At 47.8% G+C, this 25,227-nt stretch overlaps 1 protein-coding gene across 2 annotated transcripts in view; it reads left to right on the forward strand.

Moving 5' to 3' along the window:
• The window catches only part of DNAH9 (dynein axonemal heavy chain 9), a 1,527,051-nt gene that overhangs the window by 766,222 nt on the left and 735,602 nt on the right, over positions 1-25,227 (forward strand). The window lies entirely within an intron of this gene.

Below are 25,227 nucleotides of genomic sequence, written 5' to 3' on the forward strand. Positions count from 1 at the left end.
TAGAATCTTAGCTTTAAGATGACAGCTAAAACTCGCTCCTAGCATTTAGTAAAGGTAGTTTTTCGGATTTGAAATTTTAAAGCTCAGAAAGACCGGTGACAGTGTTCAGTTTTAAAGATGACAGAATGACACGATTCTAGGAGGCAGTTCTAAAAGGCTAAAATAGTTTGGATTAGATTATTTTAAACTAAGAGATTGGTTTTGGCTCAGTGCTAGCTGGGTACTCACACTAGATTTTGGACAGGAATGCGACTTCGTCACCGATCGGGTCAGGATTGGCTGGACTTCTGCTAGCGGTTCTTCACAGCGATCTGGTCTCTGGGTCTCTGGTTCCGTTATCGGTTCTGCTGGCGGTTCCGGATACAGCACTGCTTTCTGGATACTGCTACAGGTTCTTGCAAAACTTCTTGGCAAAGAATTCAAACAGCTCGCCCGGCTGTTGAATAGTTTGGTTGGTTTTGAGGCCTGCTGAAGAGGATTCAGCTTGTGGATTCAGGCCTGTCTGCTACAAATTCTGGAGTTAATTTCTGGTCTCTGGAGATTAATGGATTTGAAGTCTGGATCTCTGGATGTGAAGTCTGAAGTCTCCCGGCAAAGCGTCCCGCAAGAAAGTGGAAAGTGAATGTCTCTACCTGGGTTTCAATGTTCCTTTTATGTGTTTTGAAAACGGGTGTGTGCCTGGGCCTAGCTAAGCCTGCCCCTCTCACTTATCATTGGCCATGTTTTCCTCTCTCCCTTGATTGGGGGAAAGAAATGGAGTGTCAGAGTGATGCTGTAGGTTTTATGGTCAGAGGAACCTCCCCTTGTCAAATTGCACACAAATCTATTTCTGACCCAAATACATATTTATCTATGTACCAATTTTCTAATATTATAGGTGCAGTTAACATATTTTCTGTAGCACCAAACCATCCGATCCCTGTCTTTGTACGATGTCGTGTCCACTTATGACAGAATTCTCCCCTTTTCATCCAGATAACGACCTCTAAACCTTTCCAGATTTTACACAAATGTGCACCAGGGATATGGGTTTCAGATGATAGTGTCAGATTTTTAACATGCATACATTTGGAGTAACAACCTTTTTTTCCGCTACTATCCCCAAGAACATACCACAGGGTCCTAACACCTCTTAAAATGTGCACAGAAAAATCACAAGAATGATGATGTTATTTATATAATTTTGACAAATCCGCACTGTGAATTATCCATCTTTTTAAAATCATGCTCTGGCCCCAAAGGGGTATGGTTTTCCAAAGCACATGGTGGAATTTCTGGTTTATCCACTCCCCCCAAGCTCAGCTTGCTCTCACAGGCCCTGCCCCTCCCAGTTTCTCCCAAGAGGAAGCCATTTTACGACCCCCCCCAATATAACATTTGCCTGAGCCAGGGACAGTGCTTTCTTTAGTTTCCTGTAGTCCCCAGGTGCTCCTCCCCTAATCCAATCAGAGAGGCGTCATCTCCTTTTGGCAGGGGCAGAAGAATGCAGCCAGGCCTGGGAAGAGTTGTTGAGCCAGTTCAACTCCTGTCGGGGGTAGTTGTCAGGCAGAATTCAGCTAAATGTCACTGTAGTTCCCAGTTTTCTACATTCAAATCAAACTGACAATTTTTGCACATGCAGCTAGAATGCTGATTCTAAGTTCAAAACTGTGACATTTAACAGTTGCAACCTATGTGACACTCATAGGTAGGTCACTCATTTATTCTAAACATTTCGATTTTAGTGGCTGTTGGGGAGAATTCTCTGTTTAGGCTGAATTTCCTATCCTAGTGAGTCCCCCAGCAGCTTTGCTGGATTTCTGGAGTTTGTTTTTTTTCCATCCTGCCAAGAGTGAGACTCTTTTCTCCCACTCTTGGACATGTATGTGTGTAATTCCTTTGAAATGTCAAGGTGTTCGATGGGTTATGGGGTCTTTTACTCCATAGGGTCTCATATGTTTTTCTATGTGTGTTACACTGCACCCTACGTGTCGTAACACGGGGGCGCCCTAGCGGGTCCCCCACCATAGACTCCATACCCGGGGACTGACTACTGTCTCCCCGGGCATGTAAAGTCACCATTGGCTTTACTAGACCTAAATTTACTAACTGAACTAGTACCAACCATCTTATTGTGGACGTACTATTAGGGGTAATTTGATTACTCCTGGATCTGTTACTCGAGGGGGCACTGTCCCGTCCCCCCTCGTCGAGTTTTGGCTGGTGGCAGTGGAAACTACTTGTTATGTTCGATCCCGAACATAACCCTATGGGATTCGTCCCATTGTTGGAGATTGATACTTTTTCTCATTAATCTCTGACGTACCACCAATCTACTTATCTTAAATAAGTTTATCGAGTGGTATTTTCTGCCAGAACTCGTTTTTAAAATGGCTTCTGTGTTCGTCTCTGTGACTCCTAAACCAAAGGTTGAGCCCTTTGTTCCACTTTTGGCGGGCCTCTGTACAGAGACCCTCCAAAGTGGTGCCATTCTGTCTGGGTTACCTCAGGGGTGTGGGAGGGGGTTTAGGCACCCTGGACCGAGTTACCTTGCCAACTCAGGTCGCACTCTGGAGTGATTGGCCCAGGTGGTGAGCCTTCCCGCTCACCACTTAGCATGTGTTGATTGACAGCTAGGCTGAATGAATGGGGGTCTTCTGCATAAAAGCAGGGATTTTGGGACTGGATCTTCAGAAGTCGCCACAGGACCTAAGAATCCGACGAGGGTAAAGCTGAGCCGACCTGCAACGACGACACCTCCGGTGGAGCCCTGCTGAGCCGACTCACCACTTCCCGACGACAGAGGAGATCTCCCTGCCGGAGAGTCTCTTCCCCTGACTGGTGGGAACAACCAGTCCCCTTTGCTTTTTATTCGCCTCAGGACGCAGTGGTCGAATTGCCCGTGCAGAGCACCTCGGCAACCGGATAGCCACTACCTCTGTACCGCGACCAAAAGGTGGTGCCTTGTGACGGAGCACTCCGCGGCTGGTCTCTTCCCTGGTGGTGCACCGGACTTCACTTTCCTTCGACGACGAGATCATCTCTACTCTTGGCCAAGACCCGACGTGCATCCACCACCAGGAACAACTGCCCCCGCCGGAGCTGCCCTCCACAACAAGGTACCGTGTCCGCCTGGCTTCCCTTTCGTTCGGTTCGAGTGAGGTGTCTTAATCCTCTCCGTTCCGCTGGGTCGCCTCCAAGCTTTGCTCATTCTTTGTTCTGAACTGGTTCAATCTGCCGATAACAATTTGCTATAAAGACTTGAATGCATCTCCACTAGAGACTTTTTGGGACATCGCGCCTTGCCTCTCTCCGAGTAGGCCTTGCCTCTCTCCGAGTAGGCCTGGCCTCTGAACTTTATGATCTATTGTGATTCTTGCCTTCCTGCCTTGCATTTTATCCGCATAGGATTGAACTGTGTTGATTTCATAACCTGCCTATCTTTTTCTCTCCCTTCCTAACTAATATTCGAGTGTCATCTAGGTTGAGGTATACACCTCTGTCTGGAAAAAAGTGGTACCGGTAAAACCTAGAGTTGTCGATATTTTGCTAGGGGGATTGATCGTTTTCTACTTCGTAGATTAATTGTGTTTGATTTGTTTGCCGTGATTTGCTTTAGTGTTTTCCATAGATGTTGTGTTATAAATAAATACCTTACTATCTTTACACTAAGCCTTGTTGCGTGTTTGCTTGTCTTGCTGTGAAGAATTGCCCTATGTTGTATACTCCACATACTGCTCAACTTTTCTTGAGAGAAGTCTGACTGCTCAGCCACAGCTAACAAGTGAATCTGTGTGGTACAGACTGCTACCAAGTGGGTTCACCGCCAACGCCTGTAGTCCTAAATCTTTTGCAGTGGTCCCAGAGGGAATTGCACAGGTTTCCGCCTAACAGTGGCTTTAAACCCAAATTCACTTAAGCTGCTGACATCCCCAGCTATTTTTTATATATAAATTAAATAATTACTTCCTTCAAGTCATTTCAGAATATAATTTTACATTGTATCCACCTCTTAGCAAGTCTTTCCTTGGCCTGGTTTGGGTTCATTTGTTCAGTTTTACACAAAAGTCTGGTGGTTTTAAAACGCCGGCTTTCTGATAGTGGTGAGCACCGGTATTGCATCCATTTTTGACATTAAGAAAATGAATTCCCCACAGTTCTGGGTTGCTTTTGGCAATCAGCATTGCCATTCCCAATGGTTTCAGGCTACTGTGTGTGTAGCCCAATGGTGGTTTTAGGCAGTGCCCTCCTGTGCTCACAACATAGGCAAAAATGGGTGGCAGCCTATTCTTCATGTTTTCCCTGTGCACTCTCTGGGGAGTTCTGGCCATCATGATGTTTTCAATGCCAGTAATGCACAGTTTTATGGTAGGGCTTGGATGCATGGGTAAAAACATCCCACAATAACATTCATCGACAAGGAAATAAGAGACAGAAAGACCAGAAAACAAGGTCTTCCCTTAAATGCTGGCATAAGGAAATAATCTTCAAGATGTAGTTCATGTATAGTTTGTTGTGACTTGACTTCTTTGTACCCTGAAATGTGTTTGCAGCTTGTGCTTTAGGTCGGTTTGTTGCAATACACTTGGTTGTTATGATTGTGTGATGTTTGTTGTGGTATAAGACAGAGACCAGTTAGTAGGCTGCACTTTAGCTACCATATATCAGACAAGAATGAGGTATCACTGATTGCTGTCAAGGGGGAAGTGCTAATCGGGAGCACAGTAACATCTGACTCAGTCATGGAGTAGTATCTCACTTCAGTGAGACGGCAGTGTTAGCAGTTTATTAAATTGTATTCAAGCTCTGCAATAACATTCCAACTCATGCCAGAATGGACTGATCTCTGCCACACTACTGGAAAGAAATGAAGATCCTGCTCTTGAAGGAACACATTGGCATGCCGTGTTCACATGATAGCACCACTTCCTACTTTCTTTCCCTCCTTCCTTGCCCTGTCCCCCTCTCTGTATTCTCCACATTTTTCAATTTTTCTGTGCAGTGGTCTTTTGCGCGCTTGCTAGGTTTGCGCTTTATAGGTCCCATGCATACATTAGTGTGCATGGATAGAGTTACTAGTGGGCAACTCAGTGATATAGCATCCAGTGTGTGCAAGTGTCCTATTTTCTCAAACTTGCAATAGAGAACTGCAAGAAGTTTTCAGGGTGAGGTTTCTGGATCAGCAAATCATCAATTTCCCAACAGTGTCCCATTCTCTTTTCTTTACTAGCAGGAGGAAAGCTCAAGACTTAAAGTTCTCAAACAAAACCAACATTCACAGTAAAAGGTTAAATAAAGGTGTTCTGCAAACCAAGTAATTTGTATGTGCATGCCACAATATCAATCCAATTTAATTCTGCAATGAACACACACCACTTGGTGAAAATCACCCATGAGAAACGCAATAAACATGTTTTAAAGGTTTTTGTTGAAAGCAATGGTATCTCCAAATTACAAGGGATCCTATAGACAGTGGCAATGTTAACCAAAGCAAAATGCGAAAGCAATGACACTGTTAACCTGGTTCTCGAGACCAGGGACTAGGCTCAACAGTGACTGATGTGCAAATATCTACTGTTGAATGCAAACAGCAGGTTGGAAATGTTAACTTCTGACTTAGTCACAGACTACACCATGGGGTCCCAGGGCCGGGGCAGAGGAGGTGTCCATAAGTTTGGCTACCCCTCTGGATAACTTCCGGAACATCTTTTGTGATGGAAAAGTTGTGATTGGCACAACTGTGTGGCTAGGTTGCACCTTTCCATGGAATGCTCAGGGTAACAGAGGGATTCTTATTGTTGGTATGTCCTTGGAAATGTTCCTTCCAACGCAGTCAACCATTAATTTAGGGACAGCTGATCAAGGTAAAGTTTGCCTCGCAGTCCAAAATCCAGAATTTAGAATTGAGCAGCCTACCTGCTCAGGTTTTCCTGCCCCCTTTATACATATTTTAGGGACATTGACCAATCCAAGCTAACCCTTAAGAAATGTGCACACATGTTTTATTACACTGTTACCTCATTTTCTTTGCTTGAAGGTCACAGTTTAGTCTTGTCTCCAGACCAAAACGGTAGATGCCTCCTGTCAGCAGAAAGCGCATCTGCCAGTGAACATCCTATCCTAATAAGGCTGGCAGACAAACACCAAAGGCGGTGCACCCTGCTCTTTAGGGCCAGACAGACTGGCTTAGCCTCCCAAGAGACACTGGACTTTTGAGCTCCTGCAAAGTAGGCGTGAGTAGGCTATCCTGCCCATCCCATGACCTCTCCTGAAGGGAAGCTTCCCAAGCTTGAGTCAACTAAAGTGGGAAACCTCTGAAAGCTCAATTCACCAGTAGTAAATAACTTATGTAAAATATGCCTGGCTGAATCTGTGGCAAAACATTTAAACCATATTAAACTATGTTTTACGGACAAATTAGAATGATTTTTACTCCTGCCACCTTCATTTCTTCTGAATTACCTTAAACCTTCCAATAATGGCATTTGTGGCTCACCATCACCAGACACCAGTCATTTCATGATTTGGCCTATATACAGCAATGCCACAAATGCCTCCATGTGTTAATTCCAGCGTGCAGAGACACACTTATGTGTCGATTCTCCTTGATCCCTCGATGCCAGGACCACAACAATCTTCTTGTCTAACCCCCACATCTATGTGAAATTGGCAAACAGTCCTCTAGTGGTTGTTCTTGAACTGCATCCACCATGTTAAACTGGCAGCTTCTTTTGGAGCCTCAGTGCCTTTTGTATTGCACACTGTTGAATCCATAAACAGGCAAGGCCGTCCTTAACAAAAACGACCTTAAGTGGGAGAGACGACCCTGGGAACACGAGGGAAGTAGAGAGGATGAGGAAGGGGGATAAGGAAGACCGCGGGTGGTGGAGAAGGAATAAAGAAAGTCTGTACTCCAGTTTGGCTCAGTCTCCTTATTGGGCCTTCGGCCCATGTCATTTACAGAGTACAAAACGTGAGCCTGCTACCAGGGTCACAACACACACCAATAATGTACCATATCATTGATTCTCTTTAACAACTAAGTGGCACCACTTGTACATTTCCTACACAGTCATATAAGCTATCAAATGCATGCTAATCAAGTCCAGCTTCATATCTGAACTTGTGAGGGTTTTGTGAAATGCCAACATGTCTAGGACTGACTCACCCCTTTTCAATAATGGGTTCAGTTCCGCGAACTCTAACTAAATGCCATAAAAAGAGCACTCAGACTCCCATTTCTGCCCTGCTACTTTTACCATCACCTCGTGGTAGGGCACAAGTCTCCAACATGTGAGGTTTGTAACATGCAAATTGCCTCCAATGACAAATCCTCATCTGTCCCGCTGGTAAATAATTAGACTAAAACGAATCTCTTCTTTGTCTTGCATTTCTACCATTGATATTGTTGCCACTTTGGATTTCCCTGGTCCTTGCAGTTCTTTCCCCATCTCCTAATGTAATTGATCCTCTGTTGGGTTCTAGGCAACATGATGGGAAAACACTATAGATTGCATAAATATCTGGCCTGCTTCATCAATTATTGAAAACCTCTGATAAACTTCAAGCCCTATCTGAGACTTTGTTCATTGACACACAGCTCACAGATATTCCCCAATTCGCCATCCAGATATTTTGTAAATGCTGAATAGAGGGCAGAGGTGCTCCCATTGTGTTTACCAATATAAGCAATATGGGCCGGTCTCCTATCTTTTGGGATATCGGTTTATGAAATGCTTCACTAGCCTAAACTCCACCTTCCTTTGTACATTGGTTTAACACCCCCCAACAGAAAGGACCCTTTGCTTTCCATATACAGATCCTCGATTGAGCTCAACGCATACTTTCCATCTCTAAACAGGCCCTCATCCTCAGAGACATCCACACCTTGGTGATTTACCCCACAAACATCTACACCCGGAGGATAATTTAGCATCTCTATTAGGCTTCAAATAACGGGTGGCTCAGTGGGCCTTAACCTCTTGTTTTCTTCATTCCACCAAATTCAAATATTGAACTATAATCAAATGTCATGATCTGATCTTGTCTCATTGAGTTTCCCCATTTAAGGCAAGCAGCACATCATATCTGAACCACAATCCACCACAAAGAAGCATTCCCTGACAAGAAACATAACAACATTGACTCGGGTGCCTTCAAATATGCTCTTTCGTCTTCAGATCCCCTCTTTGGAGATATTTACCAATTATTAACACAATGTCAACCATGCCTTTCACAGAGTAGCTCATTCCAAACAGCACAAAGGTATAACTACAAAAATAATTGATAATTAATATTAAACTGATGAACTCTTCCAAATTAGAGGGGAGAAAAAATTTAGGGAATGATTTGTGTGTAATTGGTTTATTTTTCTGTAGTGTATTGCGTTTATTTGGATGTTGCTGAGTGTGTGCATTTTGTGATAGTTTTAGGTTTGTGCTGTATATGGAGAGACGGTGAGTGTTCTATGTGGGAAGGTGAAAAAGGGTATTATCTGCTTGATGGTGTGTAGGTGGAAGAAGCACTTCTTTACTACTGTATTGACTTGTGGTTTGAGTATTAAATTGTATTCTGAGGTTTCTAACCACTTTGTAAGGTTTCAATCAATTTCCCATTTTGGTAGGCTATGGAATTTGGTGTCGTTGTGATGGGTCGTTGGGCCAGGTAATTGTCATCTGTTTTGACCAGGTTGATTTTAAAGCTGCTAGTACTCATCCAATGGTTTATTTCTTTGAGGCAGCTAAGTGTTGGGTCTTGTTTTTCACTAGTGATGATTTTGTATATTATGTGTGTGTTGTCCCCGCAGTTGTAGCAAGTGAAGCCATCTCTTTTGATGAGGTTGATGAGGTGAGCCATGTAGCTGTTGAATATCAGTGGTGAGAGTGATGAGCCTCGTGGAATTGCACAGGTTGTTGTTTGGGGCACTGAGTGGAAGAGGTTTAGCCACATGGTTTCTGTTCTTTCTGCTAGGAAGGATTTTAACCCTAGGAATGCCATGGTGCTGAATCCTATTTCTTCAAGTCTTTTGTTGAGTGTTTCATGGTGGACTGTGCCAAAGGGTGCTTATAGATGAGACGTTGGCGTTTCACATCGGATCAAAAATCTCCCCCTTGGGTACCACTCAGTCTGTCACAAAAGGAATGAATTGCCATTTGCAACTGTGGGCCACTTTTTCCTTAGTCCCCAAGCCAATTGTGTGTCCCAGGCTGACCCTTCAGTGTGGACGCGTTCAGGTTGTAAGCAACAGGTTCTTTGTTCAGGTACACTTCTAGGTGGTTTTCATGCTTGGTCTATTGGGACATCGCCTGGGACCACCTGAAGTGGGTTTGCAAGTTGTGTGTCAGGTCGTTGTACGTGATGATACACTTGAGTTTTATATTTGTGTGGGTAATCTGGGAGCTAGTTTCCTTTCTGAATGCTTTGGTCGGTGTGAAGCTTCACATTCGTCCATGATTTTGTTGTTGCGTGGTTGACGACGACTATTCTGTTTATCTGAAGACCTTATTCTATTGCACACAAAAGAACATTGGGTGGGGGAAAATAAATATTAAATAGTGGCAGATCATTGGTGGGCAGGATTAAACTCTTATCTGGTCATGCACCCACCCTCTGGAAATCGATCCCGGTGTCAGTTAGGAATGCCCCCACAATTCTCCAATTTTGCAAATCTCTCAAAACATGTCTCTTTTAACAACACTGACCAAAGACTAATTCCAATAGGTGCACATACCGGCGAACAGACCTCCACAGTACTGCGCTACTGTTCAGAAATGCCAGTCAAAATACCGGCTACCAACACGCTGGAAAGCGCTCTGCTGCTCTCGAGCTAGGTCCACGCTTTAAACAATAAAATAAAAAATAAAATGGTCTGCTGCACTGTTTGTTTCCAAAGCTTCTGACCTCTGGCACACTAGTGCTCTGGCAATAATCTGTTCACGATTGCACATGGACTGACTTTCAGCCCAGGTTGTCCATGTGTGTTGTAGACAAAGCATGCCGTGCGTTTGCAGGGATTATCATTTGTTTGAAATACAAAGGGAAACCTAATCATGGTAAACCGATGGACAGTTCTTTGTGCTGCTGTGTTGTCCCCATATTGGAAATATTGTGGGGGTAAAATCAAGTGATCATAAACATGGGCTTTATGATATGGTAAAGACTGTGTTCCATGCAGACCACTAGTGTCTCTCCCCAGGTCCGCCATTTATTTGCCCACTCCTTATGCCCGCACTGTTCCCTGCACCCCCCCCCCAAGGTTGCATTTAGCACACATGGGAGCCTCCGGAAAAAACATATCATGGCTATGTGGGGTGTATGAGATCTATAATTTGGCAAAATAATAATGTGCGAGCCATGCGCAAGCCTTTTCCATTGCCAAACACTACAAACAAAGATGGTTGCTATTGAAATGGCAAACAAAACTCAGTCCCTTTTCCATTTCCATGTAGAGTCACCAGGTTGGGGATGGATGCTGGAAGCAAAGACCGCAGACAGTCCAGTAAAGAAGTGGCTGATTGTGTGGCTTTATGGAGGGATGGGTCTGTGCGGTCTGGGCAGGTAGGGTGTGGCACCTGGTAAAATGGATAGTGGGAGAAGGCAAAGGCGGCCTGCGTGGGATACATGCTTTCACTGGTATGCAGCTGGTACAGGGAATGGTTGATGGGCCCCGCACCTGTGGAAGGAGTTCTGATATGGGCCTTTGGGTATGTTACTCCACCCCATCGATGGTCAACTCTCTGCTTGCCCCACTCCAGCCGTGCTCTCGGGGAGAACTTGCTTAGCCAAACTAGCCTTATGGGTGCAGAGCTTGTGCAGTGATTGGTTGACTACTCCCAGAGGCATTGCTAAGGTGGGGCGGGGGGGTCAAGGGGTTATAGCCCCAGGTCTTTTGTTTGTAGTAGCTTCCTTATAGAAGTTCAGAGCCTACAACCAAAAGGATAGTTAGTCCCGAGCCCCGACATTAGCAATGCCCCGGATCTTTTACAAACCTAGCAACACCCCTGACCACTCCTGTCCCCTACCTTATTTCTGGTTGCACGCTCTCCCCTGTGTTTTTGGATCAGATTTCTGCACCTGCAGGAGGGGCGCAGCGTGTTCAGGCATGGCACCCTCTGTGAGATCAACCCTCATTGATTCCCTTAAATGGACAGAAACGTCTAAGACGCAAATGTGACACACCCCTGCTTCGTCATCTGGCATGGTGAGCCAGTCCGCTCTCACGCCTGCGCTGGGGCCATGCGGCTCGATATATCGACCACGAAGTATATCTATGAAAGTGACTTGCCGCTTCACACCCACTCGGTGTTGGCAGTCTCCGATGGGCCGCCTCCGTGAGCCCCCCACCCCCTGTGGTAATGAGACACAGAGACGGAGATGTTGTCGGTGTGGGCTCCCCGGTGAACTGACCTCACCAGGAGCCGCCCCGTTTATTTAAACTGGCACGCGACGGAGTTGACGTCACTCCGTCGCGTGCGTACCCTTAAAGGGGCCACGCCACACTCCTCCTTTTCCATAACAACAAATTGGAAATAGGAGTACTTAACTAGCACACATCTATGACACATCTCACTCTATAAGTTTCAACAAAAACCCCCATTTATTGACAGCCACCCCGGATCCCCCGTGTGTACCTGTCATGGCCTGACCATTAGTCCCCGGTCAGCCTCCCAGCTCAGTCCGTAACATAGTCACTGAGACGGGCAGGTTTCCCACGCCCTGATCTCAGGGGGTACCTCCTGCCACCGTCCCTGGCTGGTGTTCCTGGACTGGGTCCGCCTCGAGCCGGCGATTCCACTACGGCGCGTTCTCCCCACCTTCATCCAGAGCGCCTTCACTTTCTCGGTTGTCCGGGTTGTCCACTCTGGGGTCACCAATCTTCCTGAATAACGACGCATTCCTGGTTACCGATGAAGTTCCATCCGATGCAGTCACCATTGACCCCTTGACGGCCACCACGTCCAGGGGGGCGTGTTCATACGTGAGAGACAGTTTTCCATGAGGGTGACGATTTCTTACCAGCACCTCATCCCCCAGCGTGATGTGTGGGGGTCTGAGCCCCCTCCGGATGTTCTCCATCTGTGTCCTGACCTGTCTGTCCTCTTCCACCTGCTCATTGTCGATGACGGCGGGGTCTCTGTCCCCCACCTCCGGTATGACATCTCTCGGGCACCGCTGGAATAGTGCTTCTGCCGGAGCCACCCCCGTAGACGAATGAGGGGTGGTGCGGTACCCTCGTAGGAATACGTACAGAGCCCTCTGCAAACACTCCCCTTTTCCATGGGCAATGCGGAACACCTTGTTGAGGGTGCGCATCATTCGCTCGGCCTCCCCGTTGGCGCGGGGCCACAGTGGGGTGACCCGCCGGTGTTGAATTCCATACTCTTTCATGAGCTCTGCGAAACTCTCCCCCTGGAATGGGGCTCCGTTGTCCGAGCACAGCACAGAGTGGAGGCCATGAGTGGCAAAGATCTTCTCCAGCGCCACCACCACGTTCTCAAACGCCACTGAGTCTATAAACTCAACTTCCGGGTACCTCGACCACTCGTCTACCACCACTAGAAAATGCGTGCCTCTGGATGTAGACCCAGAGTCGGCGTGCACCACTTCCCATGGTCGAGTCCCGCGGGGCATTGCTTCAATGGACGGTTCCTTCTGGGCCGGGGCCGCCGCCTGACACCACACACAAGAGGCCACGAACGCCTCCACCTTCCGCTCCAACTCAGGAAACCACACCTTCTGACGGAGGCGAGCTTTGGTTTTGGGGGCCCCTTGATGACCTTGGTGCGCCAGCGCGATGACCTGTGCCACTTTGGCCTGGGGCACTACGATCCTTTCCCCTCTTAGCAGTAGCCCCGACTCGGAGAATGTTAGTTCCTCTCTCACTCTCCACAACTGCTCGAGAGTGACCCTGGCCTCACATGTTCTTCGCTCCACCGCCTCCAGCACTGTCTTCCAGGCACCCTTCTGCATGGCCTCCTTCAGGATGGAGAAACACTCGTCGCCTTTCGAAGCCGCCTCAAGTTCCTCCACCTGCATGGAGTTGGGTGTCGCAGTCTCTATGACCAGGCAGACGTGTTCGTCGGCTTCCTCCGCCGACGCCGACACCTGCGAGTCGTTCCGGGGGTGTCGAGATAGGTAGTCCGCCGCATTGTTGGCACCGGGACGATAGGTCAATGACACCCCATACTCCAGCAGGGCGAGCATCCAACGCTCAATCCTCACTGGCGGGCGAGATGACGAGCCCGCCATGATCGGCAACAGCGGCTTGTGGTCAGTGACCACGGTCACGGGACGCCCCAGAATGTAGAGGCGGAAGTGCCGACAGCCCCACAGCACCGCCAGGGCCTCCCTCTCGATTTGAGAGTAACGTTGCTCAGTGTCAGACAGGGCCTTGCTGGCGTACGCTATTGGCCGGACCTCCTGGTCTTTTCCCACTTGCGTGAGCACTGCCCCTAGCCCATATGGGCTGGCGTCCACCACGATCTCCGTCTGCAGGCTCGGGTCAAAGAATGCCATGGTGTCATGCGCCGCTAACGCCCCTCGAATATCGTCAATGCCGCCTGTTCCAGAGGGCCCCACTGCCAGGTGGTGTCCTTCTTGGTGAGCGACCTCAGGGGCTCAGAGCGGGATGCGAGATTTCTGATGAAACGGCCGCAGTAAGTGACCATCCCCAGAAAACTCCTCACCTCCGCGACATTTTCGGGCGGGCGCGCCTCCTTGATGTCTCTCACTTTGCGGGGATCTGGTGACACCCCATCCGCCTTGAATACGAACCCAAAGAATTCGATCTCCGTCTTCAGAAATTCGCACTTGTCCTTGTGTAAAGTGAGGCTCAGCAGACGTAGCCGTTCAAAAGTCTTGGACAGGCGTGACAGATGCTCCGTTTCCGATTTGGCGTACACTAGGATATCATCGCTGATATTAAGGACGCCCTCCAGATCCGCCAGTGCACCTCTTATTATGTTTTGAAAGACCTCCGCTGCCGAGGACACCCCAAAGCTTAGTCTTTTATATCGATAGAGACCCCGATGTGTGGTAAAGGTAGTAATGTACCTGGACTCGGGGTGCAAGACCACCTGATGATAGCCCGATCTCAGGTCGAGCTTAGAGAAAAACCTTGCACCCTGCAGCTCCGCAATAATGTCATCGATGGTGGGGGTGAGGTGTCGCTCCCTCTTTATGGCTTTATTAGGCAGCCGCATGTCCACACAAATTCTCACAGCATCGGGTTGCTTGGGCTTGCGGGCGATGACAATGGGGGACACCCAGGGGGTGGGTCCTTCAACCTTTTCGATTATGTCCAACCCCACGAGGTTGTCAAGTTCACGATCCACCAGATCCCTGAGATGGAAAGGGACCCGTCGGTGCTTCAGCGCCACTGGTTGTATGGATTCATCGATATGGAGCCGGACCGGCTCACCCACCAGCTGTCCAATGCCCTCAAACAGGGATCCATGTTTGGCCAGGAGGACCTGGATGTCCTCTAAGTATACTGCGTATGCGAACGTGACAATGCCCAGTGCCTCCGCCGCGGCACAGCAGAGCAGGGTGTTGTCGCTCACCGCTGTAACGTAGAATCGAGCCCGTATGTGTGAGTCCCCATACTGCACACCGGCCACGAATACACCGTCTAGAGGCAAAGGCCGGTCCCCGCCGAAGGTGAATATGCGTGCCCTCGGCGCAGCCAGCACAGGCGGGGCCAGCATGGTCTTGTAATGCTGGCGGGCCATTACATTTACAGATGCGCCAGTGTCCACTAGCATCGGCACAGAGTCTCCATTAACCAGCACGTTACACCTGGGTTGTCTTTTGGAGCGGGACTTGAGCACGCTCACACTGGACACGAAAAACACGTTCTCCTCATCCTCGTCCTCGTCCTCCTCCTCCTCCTCCTGAGGGGCTCCTTCGTCACCTTGGTCCACCTGGGCAACGTTGGAGGCCCTCTGGGGCCGGAAGAAGCCGGCTCGAACTTGTCCCCTCGGCACAATTTTGGGGGCGGCAGACTTACACATTCTGGCGAAATGGTCAGGGCCTCCGCATCTGCCACACTTGACTCCCGTTGCCGGGCACTCCGCGGGGTGCGGGAGATCATAGCCACACTTCGGGCAGGAGACATTCGACCCCTGCGCGCGCTGGCTCTGATTGTTCATGGGGCGCCTTAACCCGCGGCCTCTTCCGACCGCACAGATCTCTTCCACCTTGGCTGGGCGAATACCCGCTTCCATCCTGGTTGCCCGCAGTTCAGAGACCTCGTGGCACCTCCCCAGTTCTAGGATGCGAGGGAGGGTGATGCCCGGCTCTCGCAGGATCTGGCGTCTCAGTTTCCCAGAGCTGCACCCCTGAATGAGTTGGTTCCTAATCATGACCTCGGGGTCATTCCAGGCACACGGTGCTGCCAGACGCCGCAGCCGCCCAAAGAATACATCCAGAGTCTCATCATCTTTTTGGCGAGCCGTTCCCATAAGAAAACGTTCATAGTCCGCATTGGCCATTGGCAGAAAATGATTATGGAGTGCCTCCTTTGCCGCAGCAAACGATCCGTCCACCGGCTGCAGGGACATAAATACCTCATGCACCGCCGGACCAGCAGAGTACAGGAGGGTGGCCAGCTTGCCGTCATCCGTTGTTTCCATTGTGGCCCTGAAATACATCTCCAGCCTATCCATCCACATCTTCCACCTCTGTCCCAGGCCCGATGGAGCACCCGAGATATCAAACTCAGGCATTGGCTGTAGGGACCCCGGTGGTTTCGGCGGAGGGGCAGGTGGAAGCACAGGCGGTACCGGACCCACAACAGCAGGAGCAGCAGCAGCAGCAGCATCCTGGTTCATGGTGGAAAGCGCACAGGCACCCCACAAGATTGGCAAGAAAGGGGGCGCAACTCACCACCAGCCGTGATCTTCGTGAAGGTGTCACTCCAGCCAGCATGCAGACAATGATGTGACCAAAAATTGAGACAGATGCCTAGTGCAACAGCAGGCTCCCCATGGAGTCTCCCTGCCTCTGCTCGACAATAATAGTGAAAATTGTCAAAATTTCCTCATGAAATTGACATGTGCTGTGTTCAGCGACCATCCGCCGCTGAAGTTTCCAAAAATTAAGCCCGGATGGTTCACCGACGCTTCGTTATGAAGCCGTGAGTCTCCGAGGCCTGTTCATCAAAATGGCTGCCGGCCGCGTGCGTCGCTTCCTTCTCTGCGGTCGGAGTTCGTCGCGCGCTCACATACGATCATCTGCGCTGCGGCGGAACTCCCCCGCGTGTCCCAGGAAGCGATCCCGGTCTCGTCGCCACTGTTGGCAGTCTCCGATGGGCCGCCTCCGTGAGCCCCCCACCCCCTGTGGTAATGAGACACAGAGACGGAGATGTTGTCGGTGTGGGCTCCCCGGTGAACTGACCTCACCAGGAGCCGCCCCGTTTATTTAAACTGGCACGCGACAGAGTTGACGTCACTCCGTCGCGTGCGTACCCTTAAAGGGGCCACGCCACACTCGGGATCAACGGCTTGGGGCCAAATCTCACCAGTCGCCTTCAAGCTAAAACGCAGCAGATCCCTGGCGCCCCGAACGCCAGATCCAGGCGCAGTGAACAATCCAAACCCAGCAATGACACCAGAGCCAGGCTTCCGCAAATTCGGGATTGCGCAACAAAAAAGAAAACACCTTGCTTACCAGAAAAGCATTCGTTTTAAAACACGGATGTCTAATGGCGTCTAAATACACGTCGTAATGACGTAGCGTGACCTAGCATTTGACTAACCTGTCTTTCACAATTGTGTAGCATGCAGCACCGCAAAGACACCCACATAAATACATAGTTAAAGTGCATTTCGCAAGGCAGAGGTAAGCACAGTAGTTATTCCTCCTCGTGATTTCAGGAGGTGATGGGAGAGGCGGACATCTGCACATGTCCACGTCGTTGGCTGCGTTTCTTGCAATGCTCTGTTTGACTGCTGTTGGACAGGCAAGATGCTAGAGTGTGCACTGTGCTGCTCAGTGCTGATGTGCTTATTCATTTTCTTTAGAGGGTGGCCGACAAGCCTCGTTGCATCTCAGCAGCCTGTTTCTTCGAGTGTGCAGGCCCCTCTCGGCGTGTTTGACGCACACAGCTCTGCGCTTCCTGCGGTATTAGCATAGCCACCTGCCTCTCTGCCAGAGCTCAAGTGTCTCCGGGCTGATTATTACGCTCCCCACTTCCCTGTCACTCGAGATTACCCTTTAATGAAGCCTTATCAAACCCTTGCCGGCAGGCCTGCAGTCTCGCTCACCTGAAGTTCATGCCAGGCACGTTCAGGTGATTTAGTCATTGAAATTAATTGCGGTTTAATTAGAGCGTTCATTATGACATCTGTAATGGGCAAGATTACTTCTGCAAGTAAACATGTATATACTTGGCATGCAGTGCCAGTTTGGGGAGAGCGGTGTAATATCGTTCTTGCAGTTTCATGGTCGAATATTTGTTCCGTCAACCCATAATGTGTTTTTCTGCCGGAAGCATGCGCTGAGGCACTCATTTTTGTCAAATTCGTAATTTTACGATGGGGAGCCGTTACCTGTTGACATACACGTAAGCGTCTCCCCGCAGCCAAATTGTCATCATTTGCAGGGCAGAGTGCAAAAGTGCAGGGTAAAAGGCAGCATATACATCGGTTGCACTGCCTTTTGCCCAGCACTTTTTCACACCGTCGTACAAAATGAGTAAACACTGCCTGCCATGCTTGTATGCCAGGCAGCATTTACTTTTAATTATGAGCGCCGCTTCTCATGGCAAGCAGCATTCACAACTAAGCGCTGACTGACTGGTTTCATTTTAATTGTGAACACTGATGAACATGTGCACGTGGTAAGCAGTTACAAATAAACGCTGACCAACATGTGAGCATGTCAGGCAGCTTTTAATTGTAATTGTACATGCTTCCTGCCCAGCTTGTACAATGGATCCATGTGGGATCTCCAGCATTTGTGCTGGCATGAAAATCAATGTTTGCGCTAATGCTGGAGATTTTTATGGCGCAGAGGAACGGGGCAGCGGAAACACAGGTTGCGTTTCACCCATCTCTCTGCCATACAAATTATTGAAAATGTGACATAACGTGAATGAATGACGTACGGACCTTACGGAAGCCTATTACGTCATTCATGTACATTAGGTGCTTATTGAACATGAGCTCCTGTGTGTTGCACTCTGTGCCTATACAGATTCACAGATGTAAATGCGCAAATTCCTTCAAAACCGACCCTTCAGTGGAGTCAAGGGTTTCGGCAATTGCAGTGTTATACGAGGCTTTAACGTTGTCTTCCTCTCATGCCTTAACATCACGCATAGGCAGGGACGGCATCGGGGCCTTAAAACTTTTCAGTTGAAATGAGCTTTGGGGGGTGGGGGCACGAGCAACAGTGTTGAAAGCCTTATGACACAGAAAAATACTTCATTTATTCAGGACATTAAATGTTTGCTGAGCCACATGACAGGCTTGAATGTCACCTCCCCAGCAACGTTCTTATAACCTTGTTACCTTTTTATTCAGGTGTCCCCGACATTTACCCCCAACTGTCAATGAGCAATTAATAGCTTTTCAGGACATTTAGTCTTTCAGCCCTCTGATGGCTGCCTCTAAATTCTTTTGTCTTCATTTGTGTAGCATTCCTCTTTGCTTATGGAACATGGAACCCTGCCCGGGCTCCATGTTCCACACAGGAGGCATGGCAGTTGAAGGAGTCGGTGGGGCATGACAGGTCTACAACAAGCTTGCTTACCATTCACCCTGTAAAGAGTGACCTTTTCAATTATATTCTAAATACCATATGGGCACCTCTGAACCTTTTTCCCAGCTGTAAGGCAAGGGGGACATTATGCTGAAATGGGCCCCAACCAGCCCTGTCGCATCTTTATCATGCCTTGTGCATAGAACCCCCATTACAGGCTTGGTTGTAAAGCTAAAACCACGCTGCTTTGTGAATGCTGTTATCACAATCCTCCTGATTAGCGGCCATGGCCAAAAAAAACCAAATGATTAGGATGGCTAATCCTCCACCAAGCTCCTCTAGTTCTCACCTCCACGCAAAAGATGAAGCTCAGAATATGGCTTCCGTGCCCTGCCAGGAGGGCGAACATGGCCTTTAATGACCCGCCAGCCAGAGCTAATGCAGGCCCGAGCGAAGTCTGTGGTTTGTCCGGGGTGCGAATGGCTTTCACAGTTTTGCATCGGGAGAGACGCACTGCTAGCGCAGCCGATCTCCCGATGAAAAATGGAGAGAAAAAAAGAAATAAAAAGTTGTACACCACCATATGGAAAGGTGGCTGGCAGGAGGCGCTCTGGGGCCAGAGCGCAATGCTCCAGCCCCACAGGTAAGTGGAGGGGGTGCGTAGGCAACAGAGAGAGGCTCCCTGTTGCCTCCCTGTACCTGACGAAGGGCCTCGGGTGGTTGGGACAGTGGGCAGGGATTGTGTGTACTCGGCCACTTCTCCAGCCACCTGATTGGCTGAGCGCCCTTTCCAGGGTGAAAATTGGTTCTTTATATCAGACCCCCACCCGATGTTTTAACTGATTTGCTTTTACTGGGTGCATGTGCTAGAGTACCCCTAGAATCTGCATGGGGTACCTCGGATGGAGTGGAAAAGTGGGCATCCCAGATGACCACTTCTGCGCTCCTCTACAATGTGTTTGTATTTATTAATTTATTATTCACTTTTGCCAAAGCACTGAACAGAGTCAGTGCAAATTCACTATTCACTAGAGTAAATAATATAAATAGATAGCATAAAAACCAAAAGTGAAAAAAGACTAATTGGAAAGTAAATGAGTGTTGAGTTGCATGCGAAAAAGACAGTCGTTGGGGAGAGGAAGAAAGTTTCTGAGTTTGGGGACTAAGAGCGTGAACCAGCAAGAACGAGATTGGGTGCAGTGTGGCCTAGGAACAGTTAATTAAAAGATATTGAGATCGAAGGGAACGAGGCAGGACATACACAGAAACAAGTGAGCAGAGATGGGGAGGAGCAAGCCCATGAAAACATTTCAAGGTAATACAGAGAAAGCGAAACAGAAGACGAGATTCAAAATAAAGCCAACAGAGTGAGTGATGGAGACTCGAGAAGAAATTTGGCAGAGTGTGAATAGAAGAATTAAGAACGGAACAAAGCGGGGCTAGATGAGAAGAGGAAGACCAACAAGAAGACAGGAGCAATAATCAAGAAGGGGAAAAACTAAAGCAGTAATGAGAAGTTTGGTTGCATGAAAAGTGAGAAAAGGACAGGCTTTACGGATATTACATTAGTGGAAATGAGACAAACAATGTTAGCAGTGTGAAGTAGCAAGAGGAATCGAAGGGGACACCTAGATTCCGTGCATATGAAGAAAAAGGAAAAGAGGAAGGAGGAAAACGTATAGACGGTGCTGAGAGGTCATGGAGAATGAAAGAGGCAGCATAGAAAAGCATTTCAGTCTTGGAAGCATTCCGGTGTAGGAAAGGGAAGTTCATCCAAGATTGGATGGCCAGGAGACAGTTAAAAATAGAGTGAAGTTTGTCGGTAAAGGAGGAGAACGAGACAGAGGAGAGTCATCTGCATATAAATGTGCAGAAAGACCAAAAGATGAAAGAATAGAAGATAAGGTGGAGGTGTAGAGGGAAAAGAAAAGAGGACCCAGGACAGAGGACTGGGGGACGCTAAAGGAGAACACTTTGTCACCCCAAGAAACAGAAAAGGAACGGTAAACCCGGTAAAGATTTAAACCAGGAAAGCGCAGTACCAGAAAAGCACAGGGAATGTCCAGATTGTTTGTGTTAGTGGAAGGAGAGGGTGACTGCCGTATGAACTGGAGTGGAGTGATCCATGAGTGTGATACCGCACACAGGTTGGGCTGTGGTATCCAGCACTATCCCCAGAGCTGAAGGTGAGTGATCTGGAAAACGTGGAGTGATCCAACAATATATCCAGTGTAGTACTTACGTTATAACTTCTGTTCATTTAACACAGCATACCACTCCCTTGCCTCATTGAAGAAGGCTAAAGATATGCGGATGTGAGCAACACAGCAGGACGTGTTTGCTAATCAAATCTCTATTACCGCTGACTGAAGGGGGGCTGTAGGTTTTCTCCCCATAGAAAGTCCAGTGGGTGAAGTGAGCAAATCCCCCGCCTGCAATGGTAACTTCAGGCTAATAACATGACTGGGGCTGCACTGGAAATCAACCCTTTCTGCTGCTCTTTGTTTACTCTGACCCTTGATTCATTTCGGCCAGCAGCGGACGCAGCTGGTCATCAGCAGTGGTGGGTAGGGGGGTCATTTACAGCTGAAAGTGACATTCCTACCTGCTATTGCGCACTGTTGTTTGCTCAAATGGGCTGCTTGCTAAAGCATGAAAGGATATTAATGGGCCTCATTACAAGTTTCGTGGTATTTCGGGAGTAAATCTGCTGAAATACCACCAAACGGATTTACTGTGACCGCTACTTGCGGTAGGTGGTGTTAGTCCCTATTAATTAAAGTCAATAGGACTCTATGGGGATTTTGGTGGAGTTACCGTCATTATTAATTCCGCCAATTTTCAGCAGTAATTTACCTTTAGCATTTTGCTGGAGCTGAATCCTCTACTTCACTGCCTAACTTTTACTACAGAATTGCAGTAATGCAGAGGTAACGGAGTTACTGCCATTTTTTCCCGCACTGTCATGCTTGTAACGAGGCTCATTATCTTTGTAGATACTGAGTTGCATTTTGCATTTTAAAATAGCTGCACTGTTCATCTAGCCAACACGCGATTCCCACCTCACGAAATACTCATCTGCAAAGTAAAACCAATTTCTTAATTTGAAAACCTCTGTTGATTTGCATAGTTTTACTATTGATAAGCAATGCAACTGGTATTCCCATCAGGAAAAACACTAATACACATAACTATAAGAGTAGGTGATGATATCACACATGGATATTGAGCCCGTATTGATTTGGGCCATGGCGTATGAATGCTGCTCAGCTAGTGCTTGTGTCGAGCCTCCCATTGCACTGTGTCATGGTAGGGGTCTATGTGAGAAGATCAGGCTTCTAACGCCAATGCAAGCTGCGCTGGCAGCATCATGCCTACATGAGGGTACGCCCGATGTACATGTGTCACCTCCCTTCCTCTTATCACCCCTACTCATTCCTCTTACCCGCTCTTTGATGGGTGGAAGGCAATGGTTTGCTAACAGAATTACTGCCGGCATTCTAATTTTGGCATAAAAACCTGGTATGCGTTCACCTGCATTCTGTAGCGGCAAAATAACACTGCAGGTAGTGTACACGAATACTGGATGATATTAACTAAATAGATAGAACTTGGAACACATCACAGCCCTTACCCAGGACAAATTGAGAGCTTTGTCTCTCCACAGCTTGGATGGAATAAGTGCAAATATGCCGCGATTGTTCGTCCTTTCTGTTGCTAATATTGACCATTGCAGAAATTGCAAGTGGCAGGATGGAGAACCAGCTAGCATGTGTATGTCATTCTAACAAAGGACCTGTTGTAAACCCCTGCACATGCCTTCCCCTTTTTTGCCTACACTTAATTGTTTGGGGCAGATCGCCCTTTTCCTCTGTCATTTCTGGCTCAGGCACATTTTTTGGCTTAAAACTGAGTTTTCTCGGCAAACACAGAAATCTAGACGTTTGCTCCCTTGCACAGAGCTCTAGTTTAACTCTTGCCAGCCTACCATGTAGACAACATTGTATGATCGTGCCCAACCAAAGATGCAACAAACGTGCGGTGCAAAGCCTGCACGTTAGAATGCTCGGAATCGGGTTAAGGTCGTGATGGCCACAATGCTTTCCAGACCATATGTCACATTTGTAATGATGAAATGCAGTTCGAAGCTCGTGAAGTGAAATCTGTGCTTTTTATTACCTCTCGCACATTATTTCAAATTCACTTGAAAGGATTGTGAATCCGTTCACCCATATTGGTCAACAAGTCCATTTTCAGGGGACGAGGGCCCCTTATTGGGTGCTAAGGATTAAACAAAATGTCATCAATTTAATTGCGTGTAGGAACATTGACTTGACATCACTCGTTGCTGTGGTAAATTCAGGATTTGTAAGTTGTGGCGGGTTGGAAGAAGGAGTCGAACACACTCTGGACACGTTGACTTTCTTTTAATTAAATTATAAAGAAAGGGCCCATCTCTCTCTATTGCTAGAGGGGTTTAGCTTCCATACTAAAGTAAGCAAAGGTGCTCGTATGTCGTCAGGAAGTCCAAAGTGAATGTCCTCTGTCCTAAACCGAACTCTACCGGACCCTGCCACTAATACAAACAACTAAAGTCAGCCAAAATAATGTCTCTCAACTCCTGGTTGTTTCCCTTTGTGCCTTCCTGGCTGCGTCTTTCTCTCAAGGTTTTTATCTTGGCTCCTCATATTGTCAATGAACAAAATGTCTCTGTTTTAGAAGTAGGTTGATTATGCTGACCTTCTCTGACACTCCTCTCTTCTTGTTTCCTTCATTAGCTGCTGTAGCTCATCTCAACTGTTCATCAGCCTTTTACTCTTGTTAGTGTTATGCGTGTAACAATTCACCTGAAAATACCAATTCTTATTCACAAATCGTTTACCAATCGGGTTTTGCCATTATAAAATGCTTCTGTGAATTAGGCCCACTGTCTCAGTCTTTACTTTGTTTTCAGTGTTCTCACATTATTGAGATGCAATATTTCCTGGGTTTTGTAAAGCTTCTGTGTTAGGAATTCCCCTCTCCTGGGGGTTCTCTCCTGGTTTCTTTCTTCTGTTATTTAATTCACTTGGCAGTCTCAAATCACAACTCTTATCATACTTGGATCTGGATTTCCCTTATTCCCTGGATACCCATTCCACATTTCCTCTGTTTGTCACTCAGCCTTGTTTGTCAAGTGCTTTATTTGTTCCTCACATATTGACTTATTTGGGTCTACTGTTCATGTGTCGCTCTCAGGCCTTTCATGCTTTCCTCTCTTTACAATAGATTGCACCTCTGGGCTCCTGCCCCTCCCATTTGCCCCTGTACCTTCATTTGTCCACGGTGACTTTGTGGGTTTGGCACTCGCTCTGGTAGCCTGCTTCATGTTCTCGCGTCTCGGTCTCTTCAAAATTCTGTTCTTCGTGTCTCTGTCGGCGGCTGTGATCGAGGGACACTGGCAGATGGGAGCTGTCATCACTCCCTGCTGCAATGGTCTCCGCGTTGTTAGACGGGCATCTGGCCCACCACAGGATGGTCGGGATGAAACCCCAACGTCAAACAGATTCTCTCCCCCCATCCTCACAAAAGCTTCCCCGTTGTCTGCTTCATACGGCCTTGGGCGTCTTAAGCTGGCTTTCTTTGTGCCGTGGGTTCCGCGACTTGCTCCTGTTCTGAGCCTCCAGGGCGTGATTACATCAGGGGGCTTCCCCTGCACACTGTACTCCTTCTCCTCTTGAGATCCACTTGTCACAGTTATATACAGATCTCGTCTTAAAAAGATATTCTTTATGGGCGGCAGCCCAATATATGCTGATACAGTGGGTGGTCTAGAGAATTCCTGGTGGGAATGAGTCCTTGTCCCCCAAGGGGCCGTCACTCCCAGTGAAGGCCCACTTCCCCAGTGCCCTAGGAAGGGTCTTGCAGAGTGGGTTCATCTCCCTAGTCTCAAAGAGAGTGACTCCCCTCTGAGCAGAAGGGACCAAATACCTTCCATTCGTCACAGAATCTAAACTTTAACGGTTGAAAATACTCATTAATTTCCTGTGGTGTTTTGTTTCAGTTAATGAGAATATCACCAATAAATAATATACATATGACAACTTCTCTAACTAATGAATGCTTATGGACATGTTTGATCTCATAATAGACTTGCTGGCAAAAGCAGCATATTGAGCTCCCATTGCATTTCCTTAACATTGTTGGAAATAGTCTCCATTGAATGTGAAACGTACAATTTCATTTCTCAGTTCACCTCCTTAATAATAAGTGAAAAAATAAGTGTTTTTACATGGGGAAAATAATTGTGGACAAAAGCCAAACAGTAATGTAAGGGACTTGGGTCTTCTAGAGCACAACTTCTGCCATTTGGGCGCCTTGCATTGCTGTAAAGGGGATGGATCCAAGTCTGTCAATTAACCATGATCCCTGGCCCTGTTGATTTTTACAACCACCCATACCACCATGGCTAAAACATATCTGGGGCTGCTTGTGTCCCACTCTAGAGCAGGCATGGCCTAGGAGTTCTGACTTGGCTGCCTCACAGGAACAATAGAAATGACCATT

Source organism: Ambystoma mexicanum, chromosome 3q, assembly GCF_040938575.1.
Source record: "Ambystoma mexicanum isolate Mex_15411 chromosome 3q, UKY_AmexF1_1, whole genome shotgun sequence".
Lineage (NCBI taxonomy): Eukaryota > Metazoa > Chordata > Amphibia > Caudata > Ambystomatidae > Ambystoma > Ambystoma mexicanum.